At 27.8% G+C, this 21,699-nt stretch overlaps 1 pseudogene; it reads left to right on the top strand.

The window, feature by feature from the left end:
• The first annotated feature begins 1,304 nt into the window (after positions 1–1,304).
• Positions 1,305–19,810, top strand: LOC113374595 (annotated as a pseudogene).
• Positions 19,811–21,699: the final 1,889 nt, after the last annotated feature.

Below are 21,699 nucleotides of genomic sequence, written 5' to 3'. Positions count from 1 at the left end.
TACGTGTGTGTATGTATGTGCGGATATAAATTTTTGTCGACGATTTCGGGAACACGGATCAACCGATTTGAATAATTCAAAAAACATTCGATTCGTATTGATGAGGAGACGTGCTGATTAGTTTTTGGCGAAGGCAGGTCTAGCCGTTCCGAAGATACGGGGCAAAAAATGCCAAAAACGGTACCTTTTAAGAGAACGGAGCGTCCGATTTAAATAATTCAAAAAACATTTTACTTGTATTGACAAGATGTAGAATTGATCAAATTTTCATAAAGGCAGGTCTAGCGGTTTCGGAGATCTAATGAAAAAAGTAAAAAAAATGCCATTCGGCGGTTAAAAATTATCATCAGACATTTGCACATCAAATTATCAGATATTTTATAGAGATTTTAACAATAAGTATAAATTTTGTTCACATTCTTATGGGGCCCGTACAAATGTTTATCCGTTAGACGGCGACGCGGCGCTTACGCGCTTTGATATTTCGTTTCTATGCAGTTAAAGCAGTACGAATGCTTTGGAAAAAAGTTCAGAATTTCCAAAATATTTCAAAATACACTTTTCTTCAAAAAATCTTTTTTTTTCAAAAAAAAAGTAAATTTTTGTAAAAAATTTATAGTTTCTCAAAAATCTAATTGTTCAGAGTAAATTGTTTTCTAAAATGTTAATCTTTAAAAAAAAATAATTTTTGGTACGGGAAGTTCCAGCAATTTGCCTTAAGTCACGATGCCATGCGCCCCACTAGTTGAATTATTCAAAACGCTTCATCCGTGTTCCCGAAATCGCCGACGAAAATTTGTATCCGCACACATACATACACGCACACACACACACATCCATTTTTTCTAAGGTATGCCAAAATATTCAGAAACCTCTGAAACGTAAACATATATAAAAATATTTATTTTCGATTTTTTTTGCGATTACTATAACTTGCCCTACGGTAAGTTAAAAATTATTTAAATTTCAATATTCTCAAAAATCTAATTCTTTCAAAGTTTTGGATTTTGTTTCAAGTTTTTTTTTAAATCTAAGTTTTCGGTACGGGAGTTCCAGCAATTTGCCTTAAGTTACGATGCCATGCACCACTAGTTTCATCTTTTTCGATTTCGCCTTCCTTCTTCCGACCCAAGTTTACCGAAAGCTTTCGTCCGCGTGTTGTTCTGCCCTCGATGGTCGCTTCGTCTCCCGCCGTCTCCCGCCGTCTCCCGTCGTCTCCCGTCGCCGGTTGAGTTGGCTTAGTTCTTAGTTGACTACCGGACGACGGATCCTCCGGCAGTCAGTGTCACCTGGGACGTCGATCACTCCACATCGACCAAATTATTTATTCGCGTACCACCAATGTGCTTTTGTAATTTAGTAATAATTATTTAGAAAAAAAAATTCTAGTGATACTGAAATTATTAATTTATAGATAGTTGTTTTTTTAACGCTGTTTGCAAGTCAACCTACGAGGATAAATTAACAGGTATGGGAGAGATTTTTTTTAAAAAAAAATAGTTAAAAATTAAATTTAGTTTAGTTATTTTTTTATCTATTTAATGTAAATTACAAGCTGTCTTATAAAAACAATGATAATTGAGGTGATAAAGTACAATAAATTTTTTAAGGGATGTTCTAGTGTAGAAATTTCCAAAATAGTTGTTTTGTTTTTTTCCATATTTTTAAAGTTCAACTATTCAAGAAAATGTGTACGAGAGGATTTTTTAAAATTTAAATTATTTTTGGATATACAGTTGTTTGATCATAAACATCCTCTTCTGTTGCGAAACTTTAAACGCGCTTTTATTAAAATTGTCTTTTTCAATACGATGTTCACAATTTCTCGATTTACTTGAAATTTTCAAACAATCTTCTTTATAGACCTCTCTGTACTAGCTTCAGTCTCAAATTTAAATTTTTACTATTTTTAAAAAAGTGGTAAGAAATGGTCTTGTTTGTTCAAACAGACACCTTTTTGCAAATCTTAATCCTAATATATACCATAGTGACATCATTCTAATTTAATACTATTTTGATACCCCCCACCGATAATTTTTAAATTTATTAACTTTTTTTTGTGACGTTGATAAATAAATTATGAAAAAATCTGTTTACATACACGCACACACACATACTTTTTCCAAATTTGGTCTCATTCGATTCAGAATGGTTTGAAACGTCGAGAAAACATAAAATTAGCAATTCGGATTTTTTGATGAAAACATAAACTTCTTTGGGAAAAATAATAGTAAAAAAAATTGCCTTTTGACTTAAAATTAATGCCTCTACACTAAAATACTCCCTTAAATCTATTAAGTTAATTCTATAAATTTTGTTCTTTTGAGTCTAAAAAAGTGGGTGATGTCTTACAATTCTGCAGCTAATTTATTTGGATGAAATAACATTTTTTGTTCATAATTTTGCACATTTTTTTGACTTGCTCTTCGGACCAGATAGTTAAAATTTTAGTTAGCATAATTTTCTGCTTCACTTAGGATAATTTAATAGGTTTGGGAGAGATCATTTGAGAATAATTTAGCAGTCATAGAAAAAGATATTTTTATTTTCAAATAAGAGTATTTTTATTATTTCAAAATTTTAATCAGCATATTTTTTTCAGTTCACTTCATTTTCTTTTCTTTCATTTTTTTGGTTCATTTTTTAGGTTTAGAAAGAATATTTTAGTTAGCATAATTTTTTACTAAATAATTGTTAAATTGTTTGCAAGTTGATTGCACCTGGTGTATTTTTAATGATTAACATTTTTTGAGTGTCTATTGTTAAAATTGAACTTTTCGTAATTCTAGCTAATCAAAAAAATCGCCATATATTCTGAACCGATTTTAAAATTTAAAATCGTTTTTAGTTTGTGAACAGAATTTGAAAATTCAACATTCGTTTGGAATATATCAGTTGAAAATTTTCTTATTCAATTAATTGATATTTTTTTAATCATTAATTATTAACATTGACGTAGTGTTAGTTCATTATTATTGTTGCTCGTTAATTAAAAATGGCATTTTCTGCGATTTTTGTTAAATAATTATAATATCTATTTTAATATCTACTTGAGATCACTTGATCTCACGTGCTTTCATTACCTAAACAAATTCAATTTGGTTTGAAATATTTTTTTTGAGTTAATTGCTTGGCTTCTTTTTCTGATGAATGATTAGACATATTTATAAAATATTTTAAATAAATGAGCCAATAAGTATAAGTTATTGTTATTAATAGTTTTGTGTTCACTTTTATCTAAACCTATATAAAATATAATATATAAAATTATTCATTCAATTTTTGTTATATTTTGCTTGCAAAAAAGCAATAAATATATCATTATTTAGCACCTAGGAAAACTTAAATTCATTTTATTATTTATAATAATAATTGTTTTTTTTTGTATGTAAAAAATATTTCATTCTTGTTTTAATATGTTCTTCATGAAACAGTATGCATTTTTCATATGAAATATTTAAAAAATTATTTTTTTGTTATTATTTTTTTAATTTTCAAAATTTTTTCCATGCTATTTCCATACGAAGTTTGATTGAATTGCTATCTAAAAGTTAATATTAAGAGCTAAAACTTTCAGAGAATTGTTTTTTAGCAATTTGGAACCATTTGAGCCCTTGGGAGCAAGAAAATTCGAAAATGTCCATATTAAGGACCACCTCAATATATATATATATATATATATATATATATATATATATATATATATATATATATATATATATATATTTAATTTTACCAATTATTTGTTTATGGCGTATATGTATTTTAAAGACATATACATTTATATCATCGATTGTTTTAACCTGGAATTGCATATTTTAAATTATATATAAAAAATATATAATTCTAATGCATTATTTATTATTATCATTGTCCGATGCACTAATCAATTCCAGAGGTCTCCCAAAAAAATATTTTCCGCTGGTACTTTCCTATTATTCTACATTAATTCAAACTCTATTAACCTGAGTATTATTTTGAATGACTTGTTAATAAATTAGTACTGTGAATTGACCCAAATAATTTTCATGATATCGAAAAAAATTCGATACATCCAAAAAGTTCGAATCATTGCTCGGTAAACGGTGATTTAAGTACATACTTTCAAAAATGAAGGTGATGGCTTATGTAAAATTGGTAAAACTTCGTTTTTTTTTAATTGATTTTTTTAAAATAAAATATTAAATCAATTTTTCATAAAGTACAAAAATAAATATGAGAATCTTCGTCCAGTAATGCAATTTTTTACACTGATGTGTACTCCCAACAAAAAGAATAGAAAGGATTTTTTTAACGGATTTTACTTTTTCTTGTAGATCATGCTTCACATATAGCTTGATTTCAATTAAATTATGAAAATAAATGTTTTAAAGATTTAATTTACACAACTAAATGGATAAATATTAAGAAAATATTAAGTGTCAAGGTTGTAATGAAATAATTCAACAATCTGTGATTATTTAAGTACGATTTTTTAATTCTTTTATTATGAAATTTATCTGACACTTAGATTACTTAGTCTATTTTGTTATTTTTCTGAAAAACTTTCGTTAATATTATTCTTTCGTTAATTTATTTTCATAAAAATACTTAGGAATTTTGAGAATAAATACAAATTATTTTCAATAAAATTTCAAAATTTCAATTTTGTATCGATAAATATAATTTACTTTCAAAAAAATAATTAGGGATTCTGGGGATAAATACAAATTATCGAATTGAAGGTTACCCAATGGTATTTTTTTAAATTTTGATAAATTAATTTAAATTATGCAGTCATATGAAGAAAAATTTAAATACTTATTTATAGCTAGTGGTCTATGGCATTGTGCCTTAAGGCAAATTGCTGGAACTTTTCGTACTATATATAAAGAAATATTCGAAGAATAAAATTTAGTGATTTTTTTTTAAGAAATTAAAACAAAACAATCCCCAAAAGCAATCGTTTTATCAACACAAGCAGAAATTTTTGAATCATTCAAATCGGATGCTTAGTTCTCTCAAAAACTGCCATTTCTGCATAATTAGCTCCGTATCTCCGTAACGGCTAGACCTGCCTTTGCCGAAAAACTAATCGACACATCTCCCTATCAATAGGAATCGAATGTTTTCTAAACTATTCAAATTGGTGGATCTGTGCGCACAAAATCGTGGACGCAAAATTGTATCCATACACACACTCATACGCACACACACACATTCATTTTTTCTAAGGTATGCCAAAATGTTCAGAAACCTTCAAAATGTGAAGATATGCTAAAAATTTCAATTTTGATTTTTGGAATAAATGATTGTGTGAAAGAATATTATCAGTTTCATAATCCTGTCTTTTTATTTGGAGATCCTATGCCTCTTGTCTCTTGTAATTGCAATAATTTAATTATTGAATTCCGCATTAAGGTGATTCTTTAATTTTTCAATAAAATATTAAAACTTCTTAAGAAAATTAATTGTATGTTTCAATGGCAATACAATTTATTCAATTCACTATTGAATAATGCGCAAATCTCATAGCCAATTTTATCGCCTCATGTTAAATACAAGTTTAAAGAAGCGTGAACAAATTCTAAACGAGCATGACATACATTTCAATACTTTTAATGCTTTTGCAACAATCATTTTATATTCGGGAAAAATAAAAGTTAACTTTCCACAACATATTTTAAACTAAGAGCTGGTAGTTGTAAGATCATGGATTGGTAACCACAAGTTCTGGGTTTGATTTCTACCTCGACCACGACTAGTTCTAGATCAAGCAGTAGTGATATCAGCTTTTTGCTTGAGATTTTGTGCTTCCGGGGGGCATTGCTGCAACACAAACACATAACTATTAGATATACATCTAAACATGATGGCCCCACAAAGAAGAGTGGTTAACCATCGAGTGGTCAACCATGCCTTCTCGCGAAGTCTTCAATTTTTTTTCTTTATTTACTATAGACAATTAGAAATACAAATTTCTATGAGCCTATGTGATCCAATAAATATGTTATTTAGAGGTCAACTTTACTGAAGAGATTCCTCTGTAGATAATCTATGTTAATAATAAATCAATGTTAACAAAATAAATCTATGTTAATAAATAATCTATGTTATTAATATAAACAGAGCTTAAATTAAGTTAGTAGATCTTCTGGCTATTTTGTTTTGAGCCTTCTAGTTGGATCATGATTCTTGATTAATTGCATAGCTGGATTTGGATGTTGGTCTAATCTCATATGGTATGAATTGCTTCTTTCCTGAATTATTTCTTTTACGGTCAGTTTTAAATCTGAATGAATAGTGTTATTCGAAACGTACCAAGGTGCATTAACTATTACTCTTAAAATTTTATTTTGACTTTTTGGATAATCTTTATGTTGTACCCCATAGTTGAATACCATAAGTCCATATTGGTATTATTGAAGTCTACAAATATGTAAATAAAAATATTTCACTATCATAGTATTTTCCACTTGTTGTTTTCTAGATAGGTTAATGATTTTCTATTCCCAAAATTTATTGTCACGGTTGTTTTGATATAGTTCACGCTTCTTCTAACTTAATATTCATCGATAAAAAATGAGACCGAGAATTACGCACGATTGAATAATGAATTGTGAAAAAATTCTAATACAATAATAGCCAAAGGAATAATACAAACAATTATAATTTTATTCATCGTCATATTTGTTTCAATGTTAATTTCGATTGATTTAATTCATAGTGCGTACATATTTAAAATGAACTATCGACATGACACCAACAAATTAGGAGATAAATAAGTGACTTGGTAATCGAAACGAGGGCAACAAATAAATGAAAGACTTATATTATTTTTAAAAAAATTTCAGATGTTGTAATGTAATTTCTTACAACCTGATATTACTAGAAGGCAACCTAATTTTCCTTTCTCTTCATGATGAAATTTTTACTTTTACTTACTTGATTAGGGATTGTTAGCTCATATTCTTTTATTACTACTCCACGACAGGGTTAAGAATGAAATATGATCAAATTAATGTTTTTTTTTTTTAATTTTTGTTAATGAAGTAATAGTTATTATTTTAATGGTTATTATCCTAATACTTAATATCCTAACTAGTTGTGTAAGACATCGTGCCTTAAGGCCAACTGCTGGAACTTCCCGTACCGTAACAAATTGTTCGAGGAATAATATTGTCTAATATTTATAAGAATTATATAATTTGAATTATAGAGTTAAAATTATTTATTGAATGTATATAAATGAGCTTTAAGAGTTTAGCCAGAATTAAAATTAAAATTTGAATTATTTTCGATATACAAAAATATAATAAAAAAACATTGAAGTAAAAATTTTTTTTTTCAAAAGCAATTGTTTTGTCAACTCAAGCAGAAAGTTTTTTGAATCATTTTTTCAAAAACTGCCATTTTTTACACAATTAGCTCGGTATCTCCAAAACGGCTGGACCTACCTTTGCCAAAAACTAATCACTATTTTTCCCCATTATTACAAATTGAATGTTTTTTGGATCATTCAAATCGGATACTCTGTTCTTTCAAAAACTCGGTTTCTACTAGTATATATCTAACCGCTCGACCTGCCTTTGCCAAAATCAGCACCCTCTCCCTATCAATACGAATCAAATGTTTTTCAAGTATTCAAATCGGTTCATCCCTGGTCTCGAAATCGTGGGCGAAAAATTGTATCCAAACATACAAACAAACATACTACATAGACACATACACACACCACACATACATAAACTTTTTTTAAAGTATGTCAAAATGTTCAGAAACCTCTGAAACGTAGAAACGTAGAAATATGCAAAAAAAATATTTTCGATTGTTTTGCGATTACTGTAACTTACTCTAAGGGATGTTAAAAGTTTTGGAGGGTTATTAAAGAATCGTTAAGATAATCTTGATGAAAATTAAGATGATAATCTTGAGGAAAATTAAGATGATAGGAATCTGTTGACAGAGAAGTTGTATCAAATATTGTTTATAGACAGAAAAATATTGATTGATGTCGAAGTTAACAAATTTGAAAATATTGGGCATTTAAAAATTGAACACTTGATTTCCTATTTTTTTTTAATTTCAATATATATTTCAACTGATATATAATAACATCTGGTTACATTGAATATAAATAAAATATATCATGAGTATTGTAATATATAGTACAAAATAAAGGACATTATTTCTTTTAAACTGATATCCGTATTATGATAATTTAATAAAAAATAAAAAGCAAATGATGTTAATAATAAAATTAATAAATAAAATAATTAAAATTTGCAATGAAGTACAATACAATACAATAAACGACAATTTCTAATATTTGATGTCGTAAATTAAAAAGTTGTACTTCTGACAAATCAATCGTGCAAAAATTAGTTACAAGTTTGAAGATAGGTCCTTTAATAGCTAAATTTCTTGTTTCGTAATAAAAATTTGACAATAAAACTTCCAAGATTATTCTTTTTAAATGACAACGTGATTAGCAAAAACATGGTTACATACATTGGCAAAAAAAGATTACTACAAGTTGATAAAAAACCAAAAAAAAAAATTAATATTTTTTCTGTAGTTTGTATATATTACTTGAAGACGGCGTAAATATCCAGACAGAATTTAAAATTATAAATTTGAAGAAAACAGCTTAAATTAGTGGATTGTGCATATATATCTTTTATTTTCGTCCATATGAATGCAATCTGTCTAGGAATTTTATTTATTTACTTAATTATTCATAAACAAAACGCATCAATGATAAAATATATTGTGAAGGAAGGTCAGTTTTGTAGTGCTAGAATGTTAAATTGATAACCAAAAGCAAAAAACCTGATATAGAAAATAAATTTCAAAAATTGGCTTCGATCATAGGTCAAATGAAACAAAAATTAAAAAAACGAGCCAGAGAACATGAACATGCATTTAAAAAAAGTAAAACTTTATCTAACCTAAATATACTAATGAAACATATATTAGACATAAAAGACACTTTTAATTTTTTAACAAAAGTTTCACATAACCTTTGAATGAATATTTTCATAAAAATTAATTTCGAAAAAAAAAATAATTTACCAAACTTCACATTACCTACTTTATTAGACAAGAGGATGAGGTTTATTTTTGGATTAATGTTTTTTTGTGAAACAATTATATTCTATTATATCCCTTATGGGATACAATAGAATATAATTGAATTGAATTAAAAATATAAATTATATCCCTTATGGGATTGATCATACTTCAAAATTTTTGAGTCTTTTATTATACACTCAACTATAGACATCTATGTGAGTCTAGTTCTTCTAGCGAGTGTGAACTGTAATTTTTAATGTTTTCCAATATGTCAAGTCACGTCTTAAGCATTTTTCAAAAGTGTTTCAGTAAGACAAAGTGAAAAAGTTCCTATCATTTATGATTTTTACCAATTCATCGTACAGACATCGCCTTCAATGAGGACATAACAGTCCGAGTGAAAGATGAGGTGCGATAAATTAATCGAAACCAAATTGACGGCGGACGTCGAAAGATTCGTCTAGGTTAATAACAGTATTAGAAATGTAATGATGATCTAAGCACAAAATACGACACGAAGGTCTATACATGATCGAATATGTAATCTGAACTAAAAACCTCATTTTACAAAAAAAAAAATCATCGTTTCGGGGATGTCCCCATCTTCAGGACGTCCTCACAAAAAATGTGAGAAGAACATGCTTGATCAATGCTTGAAGCTTGAAATTAATGGACTTGATTGAAATTGATCATGTTCTCCAAATTATAATTTTGCAAGTCTTCCTATATTGCTTTATTTTATTTTTTAAATTATATAACTATATTATATATTTTTTTAATAATAATGTGCTTCTCAGTTCATGTGTTTTAGTTTGAATTATTTGTATTCACTGAAGATGTGTTAAGCTCAGACTCGAAACGTTTTCAGTTTTAAATTTTTTTTATTATTGAATGGGCGCCTTAAAACATTTTATTTAATTAGTTATTTATTTTTGATAGGAGATATATGTTGGTAATATTTAAGAAGTCAGTACATCAATTTCGAAGATTTATATAGTTTGTATAAATTTTTATTTCATTCCATACAAGAGGGTGGTCCTTAATGTGGATGTTTTTGAATTTCTTTGCTCCCAGGGACTCAACTGCTTCCAAATTGATAAGAAACAATTCTCTGAAAGTTTTTAGCTCTTAATATTAACTTTAAGATAGTGCGCACTTCAACCAAAGTTTCTTATGGAAAAATTTCATTTGTTTTTTAGAATTTTATAATAAGTGAATCAAAATTTTGAGAATAACATTTTATTTGCTTATTTTGATCATATATAAAAAATTTACAACAAAAATTTAATATCATTTATGAAATGATTATTTACTTAGGAAGAAGAACCAAGAAACTTTGGTTGGAGTGCGGGCTGTCTTAAAGTTAATATTAAGAGCTAAAACTTTCAGAGATTTTTTATTTATTAATTTGGAAGAATTTGAGCTCCTGGGAGCAAAGAAATTAAAAAAATCCATATTAAGAATCACCCTAATATACGTACACACACATTATTAATCTGTTGCAAATAAGGATATTGTGCTTGGGTCCTTTATGCTTTCTTATAAATATATATATATATATATATATATATATAATTCTCGTGTCAGGATGTTAGTGGCAATACTCTTCCAAAACGGCTTTTATGAAATTATATTATATTATATTATATAATCATGTTTAGCATGGCTGAGAATCGGACACTTTTCAGATTTTTTTCAAATTTTTTAATTGAACATATAGCACTAAATTTTTACCTTTTTCCTACAAACTCTAATTTTATAATAGTCATTTTAGTAATTGAATATTCTTTTCTCGCTTTCAATCAGTGAATGTTTGTCACTGAATTTCGATTCAGATTTTCTTAAACTTATAAAAAAGCTTAAATTTAAGTTAGAAACTTATTTAACTAAGCGTTTTTTTCCAAATTATACGACCAATTTTTTATGTTTATGTGTAATTTAAAGACACTTTATTAAGATTTACTAGGCATTCAAAAATTAATGTTCGGATTTCGCTTCGTAATTAAAAAATCAATAGATTAATGAATATATCAAAACCTTGAATTTCCAAATTTGCCAATTCAATTTAAATGAAGATAAGTTTCAGATAAGGTTGGCACTTGCAATGCCCTATGAACATTTATATGTGACATGCTTTGCATTTTTATAAAATTTATTTTCACTTATATACCACATATTTTTATATTTCTAATCAGTTATTTTTTTTTATAATAAAATCTCTAGAATTATTTTTTATGACTAAACATATAAAACATTTCGATATTTGACAAGAGCTGAATTCTATTTTAATATAGGTTTTAATATTTTATTTTAAGTAGGTTAACATTCATCATCAGTGGAAAACATGAATTAATTAAAACTACATAATTAATCTTAAGTAAATAAAAAAAATAAAATAAAACATTTACAATCTGATATCCTAATATTAAATAAAATGCCCTATTGCTCATCGTATGAGGATGTGCATCACAAAAATTGTATTAGTGCATACTACACAAATATAAATGCATACTTTCTTTTATATATGGAAATTTATAAGTTATTATTCAGAGAGTTAATAATATTAATAAAACACCATAATCACAAAATATCTATTTGAACAGTCAAGGTCTCACATGTATCTATTTAATTTCAATATTGAATTTCTCTTGATGCAACTCTTCTCTCTTTTTTACAATCGTAATGACTCCATGTAGATATGTATATAAATTTAACAGTTTGTTAAATTAATTGACCAGGATATAAGGTATTTTGAGATTTCGAGATTTCTATGTCGAAGAAATCTTCTAATCGTACAGAATGATGAGCAAAACGCCATCGGAACTTTTTAGCTTAAGACGAAGATAGATTGACGACTTAGGCGCATCCAATCGAATAATAAAACTGTTTATTTATCGATGATTGAATAATGACGAGAGACCTAATACTTGTAATAATTATTATCCAGACTCCGTTTTTTTAAGTCATCCTTGTTAGCCTAACCTGGTCCTGAAGGAGAAGTTTTTGTTTTGGCCAGAAAATCCAATTTGCTAATTTTGTGAATTCTTACCTACAATTAGCAGGTGCAAAATTTTTCATCTTTATTTCATCCAAAAGTCTTTGATCAATTTTGGAAATTCAAAAACTTTTCAAAATATATCACTTAGAAATCGTGCTGATCAATTTTTGGTAAAGATGGTAAAGGATGGTAAATATTGTAAAGAAAATTACGTAGAGATAGAGATTATGTACTAAATATACATTCTTGAATATTATAGGCTTACAAAAAGTGATCAAATATGTTTTTTTTTTTTTAATTTTGAATAATATCCTGAGATCTTAGTATATACTATTTATATTAATGAAGTTAAAAATGTTGGAAATTTTTCAGAAGATTTTAATAAAACTTGCATAGACATGGAGATCCTGTACTGAAGAAACAACCTTAAATATTATAGGCTCACAAAAAGTGCGCCTAAGCTAGAAATATGCTACCTAGTTTATATTTTTTTAAAACCTATTAAGTTAGTAGTTGCATAATTGTTATCTTATTAATTAACAGGCTAACTACATTCATGTTTAATTATTATATTCTACAATTCTTAAACTGATTCTGAAGATTCTTAAAATTCTTTGTCACTATAAAATACGTCTGTAATAGTCTGGAGAAATTTAGGCAATTTTTTATGAACGTATGACACGATATGAAAACCACAATGTGTTAAATGTATTTTTTTATAATACCGTTATTAACCTTTCATTTTTAATACAGTACCTAAAAGTTTGTTTGAGTGGTAAAATGTGGTCTAGCAACTACTAATTCTGGTTCGATATCTACCTCGGCCTGCTTGATATCAAGTAGAAGTCAGATTAAAGATTTTAAATATGATAACGCGTGAAGATTGCCTTCAGGGAACTTTTCTGCAAAAACGGTGACAATTCCAAAAACATACTAATTAAGTGTGTTGAAAATTTATTATAAATTGAAATAAGTTAGTTAGTATTAGTTTCTATGTATATTTTTGCATAATATTGTATTTTAATTTGCAGTTTGATAATATCAATAAATCGAGTATTTACTAAATTGTTAAAAAAAATTGAGGGAGGCGTAACAATTTTTTTTATTAAAGCGGACGGGCGCGGTGCTAAAAAGGTTGAAAACCACTAGATTTCTGGGCTGCCTTCTGTTAAACTATGAAAATTTTACTGAAAGTCTTCATATATAATATTAACATATCGAAATTTAAAAATATAGTATTTTATTATCATGTCAAATTATTCAATTTCGACAACAACTACAAATCGATTTTTTAAACATTGACTATTAGTTTAAAAAGTTGTACAATGTGCAATGACCCCTGAGCAAAACAATTAATAAAATAAGCGGATTTCATTATTTTTTAACGACATTTAAATGATATGTCGGTATTTTGACAATATTCATAACGCCGTGGGTTTTTCGAATGCGTTTTGTAAACGATTTTTAGCCCCAGGATATTCGATATAGAAATAGAACGTTGCACACGAGTTATTTAAGTTTAGATTATATAAATAATAGAAATATGATGTTTAGTTATATATATATATATATATATATATATATATATATATATGAATGTATATATAAAATACATATAAAATGTGCAACAAGTTGTGAGGTACAAGTTGAAGGTAGTTGTGAACAGTTTAGGTGAAGGTAGTTGTTAGTGCATATTTTTTTGCCTTAATTATTTATAGTAAGTAAGTAAGTTATATATATATACTAGCTAACCCGGCAAACTTTGTTTATCTATAACCAAAGTAATTAGTTAAAAAATAACAAAGTGATTGTGATTGTATGTGGTATATAACTGAAAGGAAAAGCTAACATGGAGTATATGGACAGTTTACCCACTGCAAAGCATGCCACATTTAGCGATTCAATGTTTTTATATATTTTGGTAGGAGGGTGAAAATTTAGGGCTGTAAGTGTCTTTCAATTACAAATTATAAACAAATGGTCCAAAAAAAAAATGTAAGGATGGCCAACCTTCACCACTTAGGGGTATAAAAAAATGTTATTTGATTCCCAGTCATACTGACTGAACATGATTGTAAAATTTCATGAAAATCGGTCAAACCGTTTCGGGAAACTATTTTCTTTTTTTTTTCTTTTTTTTTAAACAAGTACCTTGCCATAATGTTAAAAAAAAATCTGTAAATTTCAGTTCTTAATATTAACAAATTGTTGAGAATACCTTTATATTTGCTTATGTTGATCATAGATAACAAATTTACGACAAAAATTTGATATACTTTATAAAATAAGTATTTACTTAGAAGAACCAAGAAACTTTTTTTTTTATTTATTTTACATGGCTGTAGACCTTGCGATCAATACGCCAGTTATAATTTTACATAACCAAGAAACTTTAGTTGAAGTGCGGACTATCTTAAAGTGAATATTAAGAGCTAAAACTTCCAGAGAATTTGTTTCATCGATTTCGAAGCATTTGAGTCTCTGGGAGCAAGGAAATTCGAAAACATCCATATTATTGACCACTCTATATATGTTGCTATATGCAAATACATAAATATTTGTTGATTTATCATACATATAGTTATATATAACAAAGTACGCGAGAATGGAATAAAAGTGGCGGAACTGGTAATGATATAACGCTCTTGGCAAATGGTAAGGGCAATAAACAATCCGAATAGACTTGTCCGACGATTTCGTACTAAACATGCAATAATGTACCTACTACTACCAAGTATTTGTCGTACATTCCTAAATGGCAAAGCTATACATTTCTCCTACGAACTTCGTCTCTCGGATGCCATTTCTCTCCTTCGACTATTTATTTCACTATCCCATGATGTGGGTCATGTTCATTATAGAGAAAAGCAATGCAAGTATTATTCGAGCATCAATCATTAACTAATTTCGCGACGACGACGACGACGATGCCGAAGCAATTTTAGCGCACGACCGAATTGCATCGTGATTCGTGACACCGAATTCAAATTTAATGGAATTTGTTTATGTTGTCATATTAAGGACTTTTTTCCAATCGGGCTAATTGTTATAGTTACAATTATTTGTTGGTTTTTATCTGGTTTCGTGCAGACGATGGTTCATATTTGCGATTTGGACAAGTAGTAGTGGTATCCATTTGTACTTAAAGTTTCGGCCCATCACCATTAGGAGGCGTCCATTAATCACGTGATTGCTTTTTAAGGATTTTTAGACCCTTTCCTCACTCTTGGTGATACATGGTGATATTTAAAATTGACCCTCCCTCCCCCACCAAATCATGTATATTTTTAGTACCTAGAAAATATCGTTTTTTTTTTGAAAAAAATTGGATTTTTTTCAATTCAGAAATTCAGCAAATTTCTAAAAAAAAATTTAAAAAATTTGAAATCCATTTTTTTCTTCCAAAAGCTATTGTTTTGTCAACACAAGATTTTTTAATCCTTTAAATCGGATGCTTAGTTCTCTCAAAAACTGTCATTTTTTGTATATTGAGCTCTGTATCTTGGAAATGACTGGACCTAACTTTACCAAAAACCAATCACCTCTTCTCTCAATCATTACAAATTGAATGTTTTTGAATCATTCAAATCGGTTGATCCGTGCGCCCGAAAACGTGGACGAAATATTGTATCGATACATACATACACACACATCCATTTTTTCTGGGGTATGCCAAAATGTTCAGAAACCTCTGAAACGTGAAGATATGCAAAAATTTTCATTTTCTATTTTCGGCCCATTACTATAACTACCCTACGGTAAGTTAAAAAAAAATGGTGGATTTTTTTGCCCCCTGGCTGTCTGTTTTTACTCCACCTATGGGGTACAAAGGACCAGGTGATAAAAAGTAGTGAGAAAAATATTATTATTATTATAGTATTATTTATACTATCTAATTTTTAGAAGACAACCCAGTGGTTATTTGATCTATTTTAATATGTTTTATATTAGAAATTTTATATATGAAATTCTATTCTAGAAATATCTACAGACAAAGAATTATATATTATAAAGTTATTTATATTTGTTTATAACTTTATAAATTTATACATTTATTATAATGATTGAAATTTTTTTTAGGTCGAGATGTCGTCATTTCTACAAGAATTACACAGCAACTATAAAGAAATAAATATTGGCACAGGTAATTTCTATTTTTTAAATTTGTGGTCTTGTGAATTGGCCATAACTATTATCAAATATATAGAGGAATAAAATATTATTTTGAGAGCAATTTCTAATACTTTTTACTACTTTATTTCAATATAAAGAACTGAAAAAGTAATTAAATCACTAATAAAATAATCATTCAGGTGAAACTATAAACAGGCACTGTTATAATGATAAATTATGTATTATTTTTACTAAACTATATATTTATACAACAGCTACTTGGATTTCAAATTTTATTTTTATTTAGAATGCAGTTCAATGATTTTTAAAAAGTCATTGACGTTTATTACTAAATTTGCAGAAAATCGTTGAATTGCATTTGATTTGAATAATTTAAATTTATTTGCGAAAATGCGCATTGTTAAATTTTTTTAATGGATATTCATCTTATGCAAGTTGTGGAATTAAATCGGAGAATTTTCAAATTTGAATTCATAGAATCGGAAATTGACCCTGGGTAAAATGAATCGATTTTATTTATTTATTTTTTATTATGACTGAAAAAATGCCTTAAGTATATTTAATTTTAAAGACAAGGATGGATTGTAAAATGTCTTAAGATTTTAATTATTTTTTGATAATTTGTATGCTTAAGAGTTATTACTAAATAGTTAGCAAATTTTATATTTAAACAAATTAACACAAAACTTCCAATTAGAAAATTATGTGGTTTAATTTTTTTTAAATTTAATGTACTTTTATATGATTAAACAAATTAACTCAAACCTTCAATAATCCTTTACATAAGTTTCCTTTGGCAACTACTTAATCGATTTTTGATCATTACCAGTTGTTTTCTTCCAATTTCAGATCCTGATGTCGACAAATGGCTTTTTATGCAATCACCAGTTCCAGTAGTAACTATTTTAAGTTTATACTTATATTTTGTCCTAAAACTTGGGCCACAATGGATGTCGACGAGAAAACCATTCCAGATGAAACCACTTTTAATTGCCTACAATGGATATCAAGTTTTATTTTCGATATGGCTTTGCTCTCATGTAAGTTATGATAATAATAGTAATAGTAATAGTAATAAATATATGAGAATAGTTTTGCGGTTGATAGTTATGCTGATTTGCATTTGTGATGTAATCAGAAAACCTTGAAGTGATATAAATTTGCCTGTTAGTTTTATATCAATTGCAATATGAATAATTGTTTTTACGATAATTTATAGAGGATTTTATGATGTGATATAATTTTCTGGCGTTGGGTCAATATTTATGCAAATGTGTGGTAATGATACAACTATAAATGTAAAGATTGATAAGTATTTTTAATTTTCCAAGGAGAAGTTTATGTTTTTGCCAGAAAATCTGGTTTGCTAATTTTATGCTTTCTTGCCGTTTCAAGTCATTGCACTTGCACAAATTGCTAAAATATTGATTATTTTTGGTTTTCAACTGTGACCACATGGATCATTTTTTTTTGCTAGGCACCACATCTCCAAATCTTACAAATTCTAGAAGTAACTCTTGTTTTTCCTAAAGTTCATAACTCTGATCCAAAAATCTTCACACAACATTATCTCAGATCTACTAAAAAAATATAAAATTATCATATTTATATAAATTTGATTTATAATCTCAATTAATGGTTTTTTAATAAAAAAGAGTATTCGAAGGTCTATTATTGACTTTAGGATAATTTGGACGTGTGGTATCTCATACCTTTCATTTCATAATTATAAAATATACATGATTTGAAACAGCCTGATATCAAGTAGTAATGATAAAAAAATAAATAAATTACAAATTAAATTCTGTTTTTTGGATTTATTGAAATAATTGACTTTTTGTTGAAGTTTTCTCAAAAACAGCAGTACCCATTTCCTAAATATGAAATCCATTTCATCTAATTCGTTCATAAGTTTAGGGAGACTATCGTCGAAACCATTTCTTTATAATTAGGACTATGTGATTTATACTTATTTATTTATTCATTTATATTTTAGATTTTCGAAGTTGATTTTCGGCATCTGCTGAAACATGGTTGCCATCCTGCCTCCAGGAAAGGACCCTTCTTCGATGCGGTAATTTATAAAATTATTAAACCAAATATATTTATAATTATATTTTTCATATATCCTTTATTCTTACAGTTAGCAAAAAGCGCGTGGTGGTACTTTTTCTCAAAACTTGTCGAATTGCTGGATACTGTATTTTTGTTTTGAGAAAAAAGCAAAATCAAGTCACATTTCTTCATGTTTATCATCACACAATTACAGCACTTTTCTCATGGGGGTATCTCAAATACGTTCCAGGTAATAATAAAATAATAGTAATTAGAGATATTATTCATATACATAAAATGATTTGTCTACAATATGAGAAGTAAAATAATAGACCTTTTTATTTAGTTATAACATTTTTTCCTAGGTGAGCAAGGAATCGTGATCGGTTTCTAGTCCAATAGTGATGTATTTCTACTACATTTTTATTAGTTATAACATTTTTTTCCTAGGTGAGCAAGGAATCGTGATCGGTTTCTTGAACTCCTTCGTCCATATAGTGATGTATTTCTACTACATGGTGGCAGCAATGGGTCCTGAATACCAAAAGTACCTCTGGTGGAAAAATACATGACATGGATCCAATTGGTAAGAACTACTTTTATAAGTCACTTCATTAAGTCGTTCGAATAGAAAGTTAATAGTTATAACCGTATCGAGATTTATTAAGAAAGTGTTTAGATTTTACTGCTTTGTCTTAAATTAGCTTTTACTTACAACGCGGCGATGGAAGGAAATTGAATGCCTATTGTTTTATTGAACGATTTATGTGACAGTTTATGATGGTTTACAAAGTAGGCCTCCTGATGCCCTCGTGAGTAATTGGAACAAAATGAAGAAGTAAATAATCCAGAGTATGTACGATAGTGCTCAATCTTACTACGATAGTACGCTATACTACTACAATATTATATGATCGTACTACGATATTGTACGAACCTACTACGATATTGTATGATCGTATTCCGATATTATACAATCCTACTACGATATTGTACAATCGTACTTTGAAATTCACGATTGTACTATGATATTGTACCATCGTACTATGATAGTAGGACAACTTACTACAATCTTCGGAAAGTTAATAATATTACATGCAGCCAAATGCAACGAGACCAAAAATGTCTATCTATTAACCCCATTTTTTACACATCTTAGGTGATCGTTTACCTTTAACCTGTATCTTTCTCCCCCCAGACCCAATTCTGCATGATGTTGGCATACCTGGTCTTTATCGTCGCCATGGACTGCAACCTGCCTCGTTCCCTGACCTTCTTCTTCGTCGGCAACGTGATCATCTTCTTGTATCTGTTCAGTGACTTCTACAGAAAGACCTACAAGAAAAATGAGGATGCCTCGGCGAAAAAGTTAGCCCACTCTAACGGCACCAAAGCAGTCAAGTGCGATTGATTTAAGGACCAAAATTGAGATAATTGATTTGTTATTGCCAAATATTAATAGAATCGATCACAAATAAGTTATCACAGAGGATATTTATGTAAATTAGACATTTTTATACTGGAACTTATTTAAATTACCATTTAAACGGGAAGAGTTTGATGTAAATTTCGGGGCCAATTTCCCAGAAAATAGACCGTAACGTTTAATCGTACACCAAATACGTAGCAATTTGACAGTTTTTACTACCAATTTATATGAAAAAAGGACTGTTATGGTCTATTTTATCTGTGAATTGGCCCCTATATGTGCCTGCCTTATAGGCACGCCTTCACCAAATGTTTTCTGCGCATTAAAAATACGAATCGAATGTTTTTGAATCATCCTAGTCGATTCAGTGCAGCCATTCATATATAATATATTTTTAAGGTGTGCCATACAAACCAGAGATTCTTAAAATGCAAAGATTTAAAACAAATTTTGGATAAAAAATTTAATTTTCAGAATATACTTTTGTTGAAACAACGAGAATACATTGGACTCTTCCCTACTGTTAATCTTCAAATTTTATACACAAACTTTAACTCACCAAATAATTTTAATCAAGAAATTATTAATGGTAAATTAAATAACTCTAATAAAACAACAACAAACATAATATTTTTATAATACTGTCTTCCATGAAATTCGAATTTATTTAATTTATTGTTTAGTTATAGGATATAAACATAATTTTTTAAAAAGTCCATAGATTTATCTAAATCAAAGTGGCACCAAAATAAAATAACAACAAAGTGTTTAACTTTGTTCATTTTATACTAGTTAATATTTTGTTCACCAAAAATAACTAAATATCATATCAGAATATTTACCATTTTGAAGACCAACGCACTATTTGTGCAACTAATTTATTTATTTAACATTAAGTTTTTTTAGATTTTATTTTATTTTTTAAGAATAGGTGGATTATTTATTTTATAATTTATGTGATAAAATTTCGGTTAAGTTTAAATTTAGTTTGCTAATGTTTTCAATAAAAAGTCTTACAAAATTTAAACTGTTTTTATTTTTTGATAAAAGACATATATTTATAATTAATAATTGATTTGTATATGAATTCGATTTTTGCCATATGTACCATATTTACCTTCAACGTTTTTGCATTAAATTTAGAAGCAAAATATTTATTTATATGTAGTGTACTTAAAATAAAAAATATACACTTTCAAAATAAAAATATGAAAACAAACCCAAAATTGTATAATTTAAATATATTACTTTATGAATTATAACAATTTTTAATATATTTTAAAAGCAAATTTGTATCAGCAGTATGAATAACAATATTTTTTTATTTGTTATACGACTTAAGTACATTTATAATAAACAACATTTTTGTATTGTTTGATTCATCTTTAAAAATGTTGAGAAACTTTGTTATTTAATATACAAAATATTTTACGTTCCTCCCTCCTTCTGGTGGTCATTTATGTAATTTACCTTTTGACAGAAGGAAAGAAATTTAATATTGGTAGTGATGGATTATTTTTTATTCTGTGTGCACATGTATATTTATTTAGTGTCTCATTTATTGGAATTGTAGTTAAATAATGATAATAAAATAATGATGTGGTTGTTTCCTGGATTTTGAAAAATGTCCAGTGATTTTGTGAAAAAAACAAGGTTTCAGAGGAAGGCTTAGGCGCGTAACTAAAGGTATGCATTAATATACTATCATAGATGATAAACCGGGTGTCCAAAATTAGTTAAAAATAATTTATATACAATATCATGTATATATATATATATATATATATATATATATATATATATACATATATAATGATACTACGTCGTAAAACCTAGGTGTAAATGGCATTATTACTGCCTAAGGTAAGTGGCAAAAATCTATTTAATCGATATGAATGGACATTTAGCAAAATGGTGACACATAATTTTAAAATTTGGCAGGGGCTGTTGTTGATATAGTTAAGGGCGTCCATTAATCACGTGAGGTTTTAGGGAGAGGAAGGTTGGCAAAAATGACAAAATATCACGT

This window comes from Ctenocephalides felis, unplaced genomic scaffold (assembly GCF_003426905.1).
Source record: "Ctenocephalides felis isolate EL2017-DRISC unplaced genomic scaffold, ASM342690v1 CF-g0.4_SCAFFOLD_01886, whole genome shotgun sequence".
NCBI classification, from domain to species: Eukaryota; Metazoa; Arthropoda; class Insecta; order Siphonaptera; family Pulicidae; genus Ctenocephalides; species Ctenocephalides felis.
Note: the sequence above shows the minus strand (reverse complement) of the source record. Positions and strands in the feature narration are given on the sequence as shown.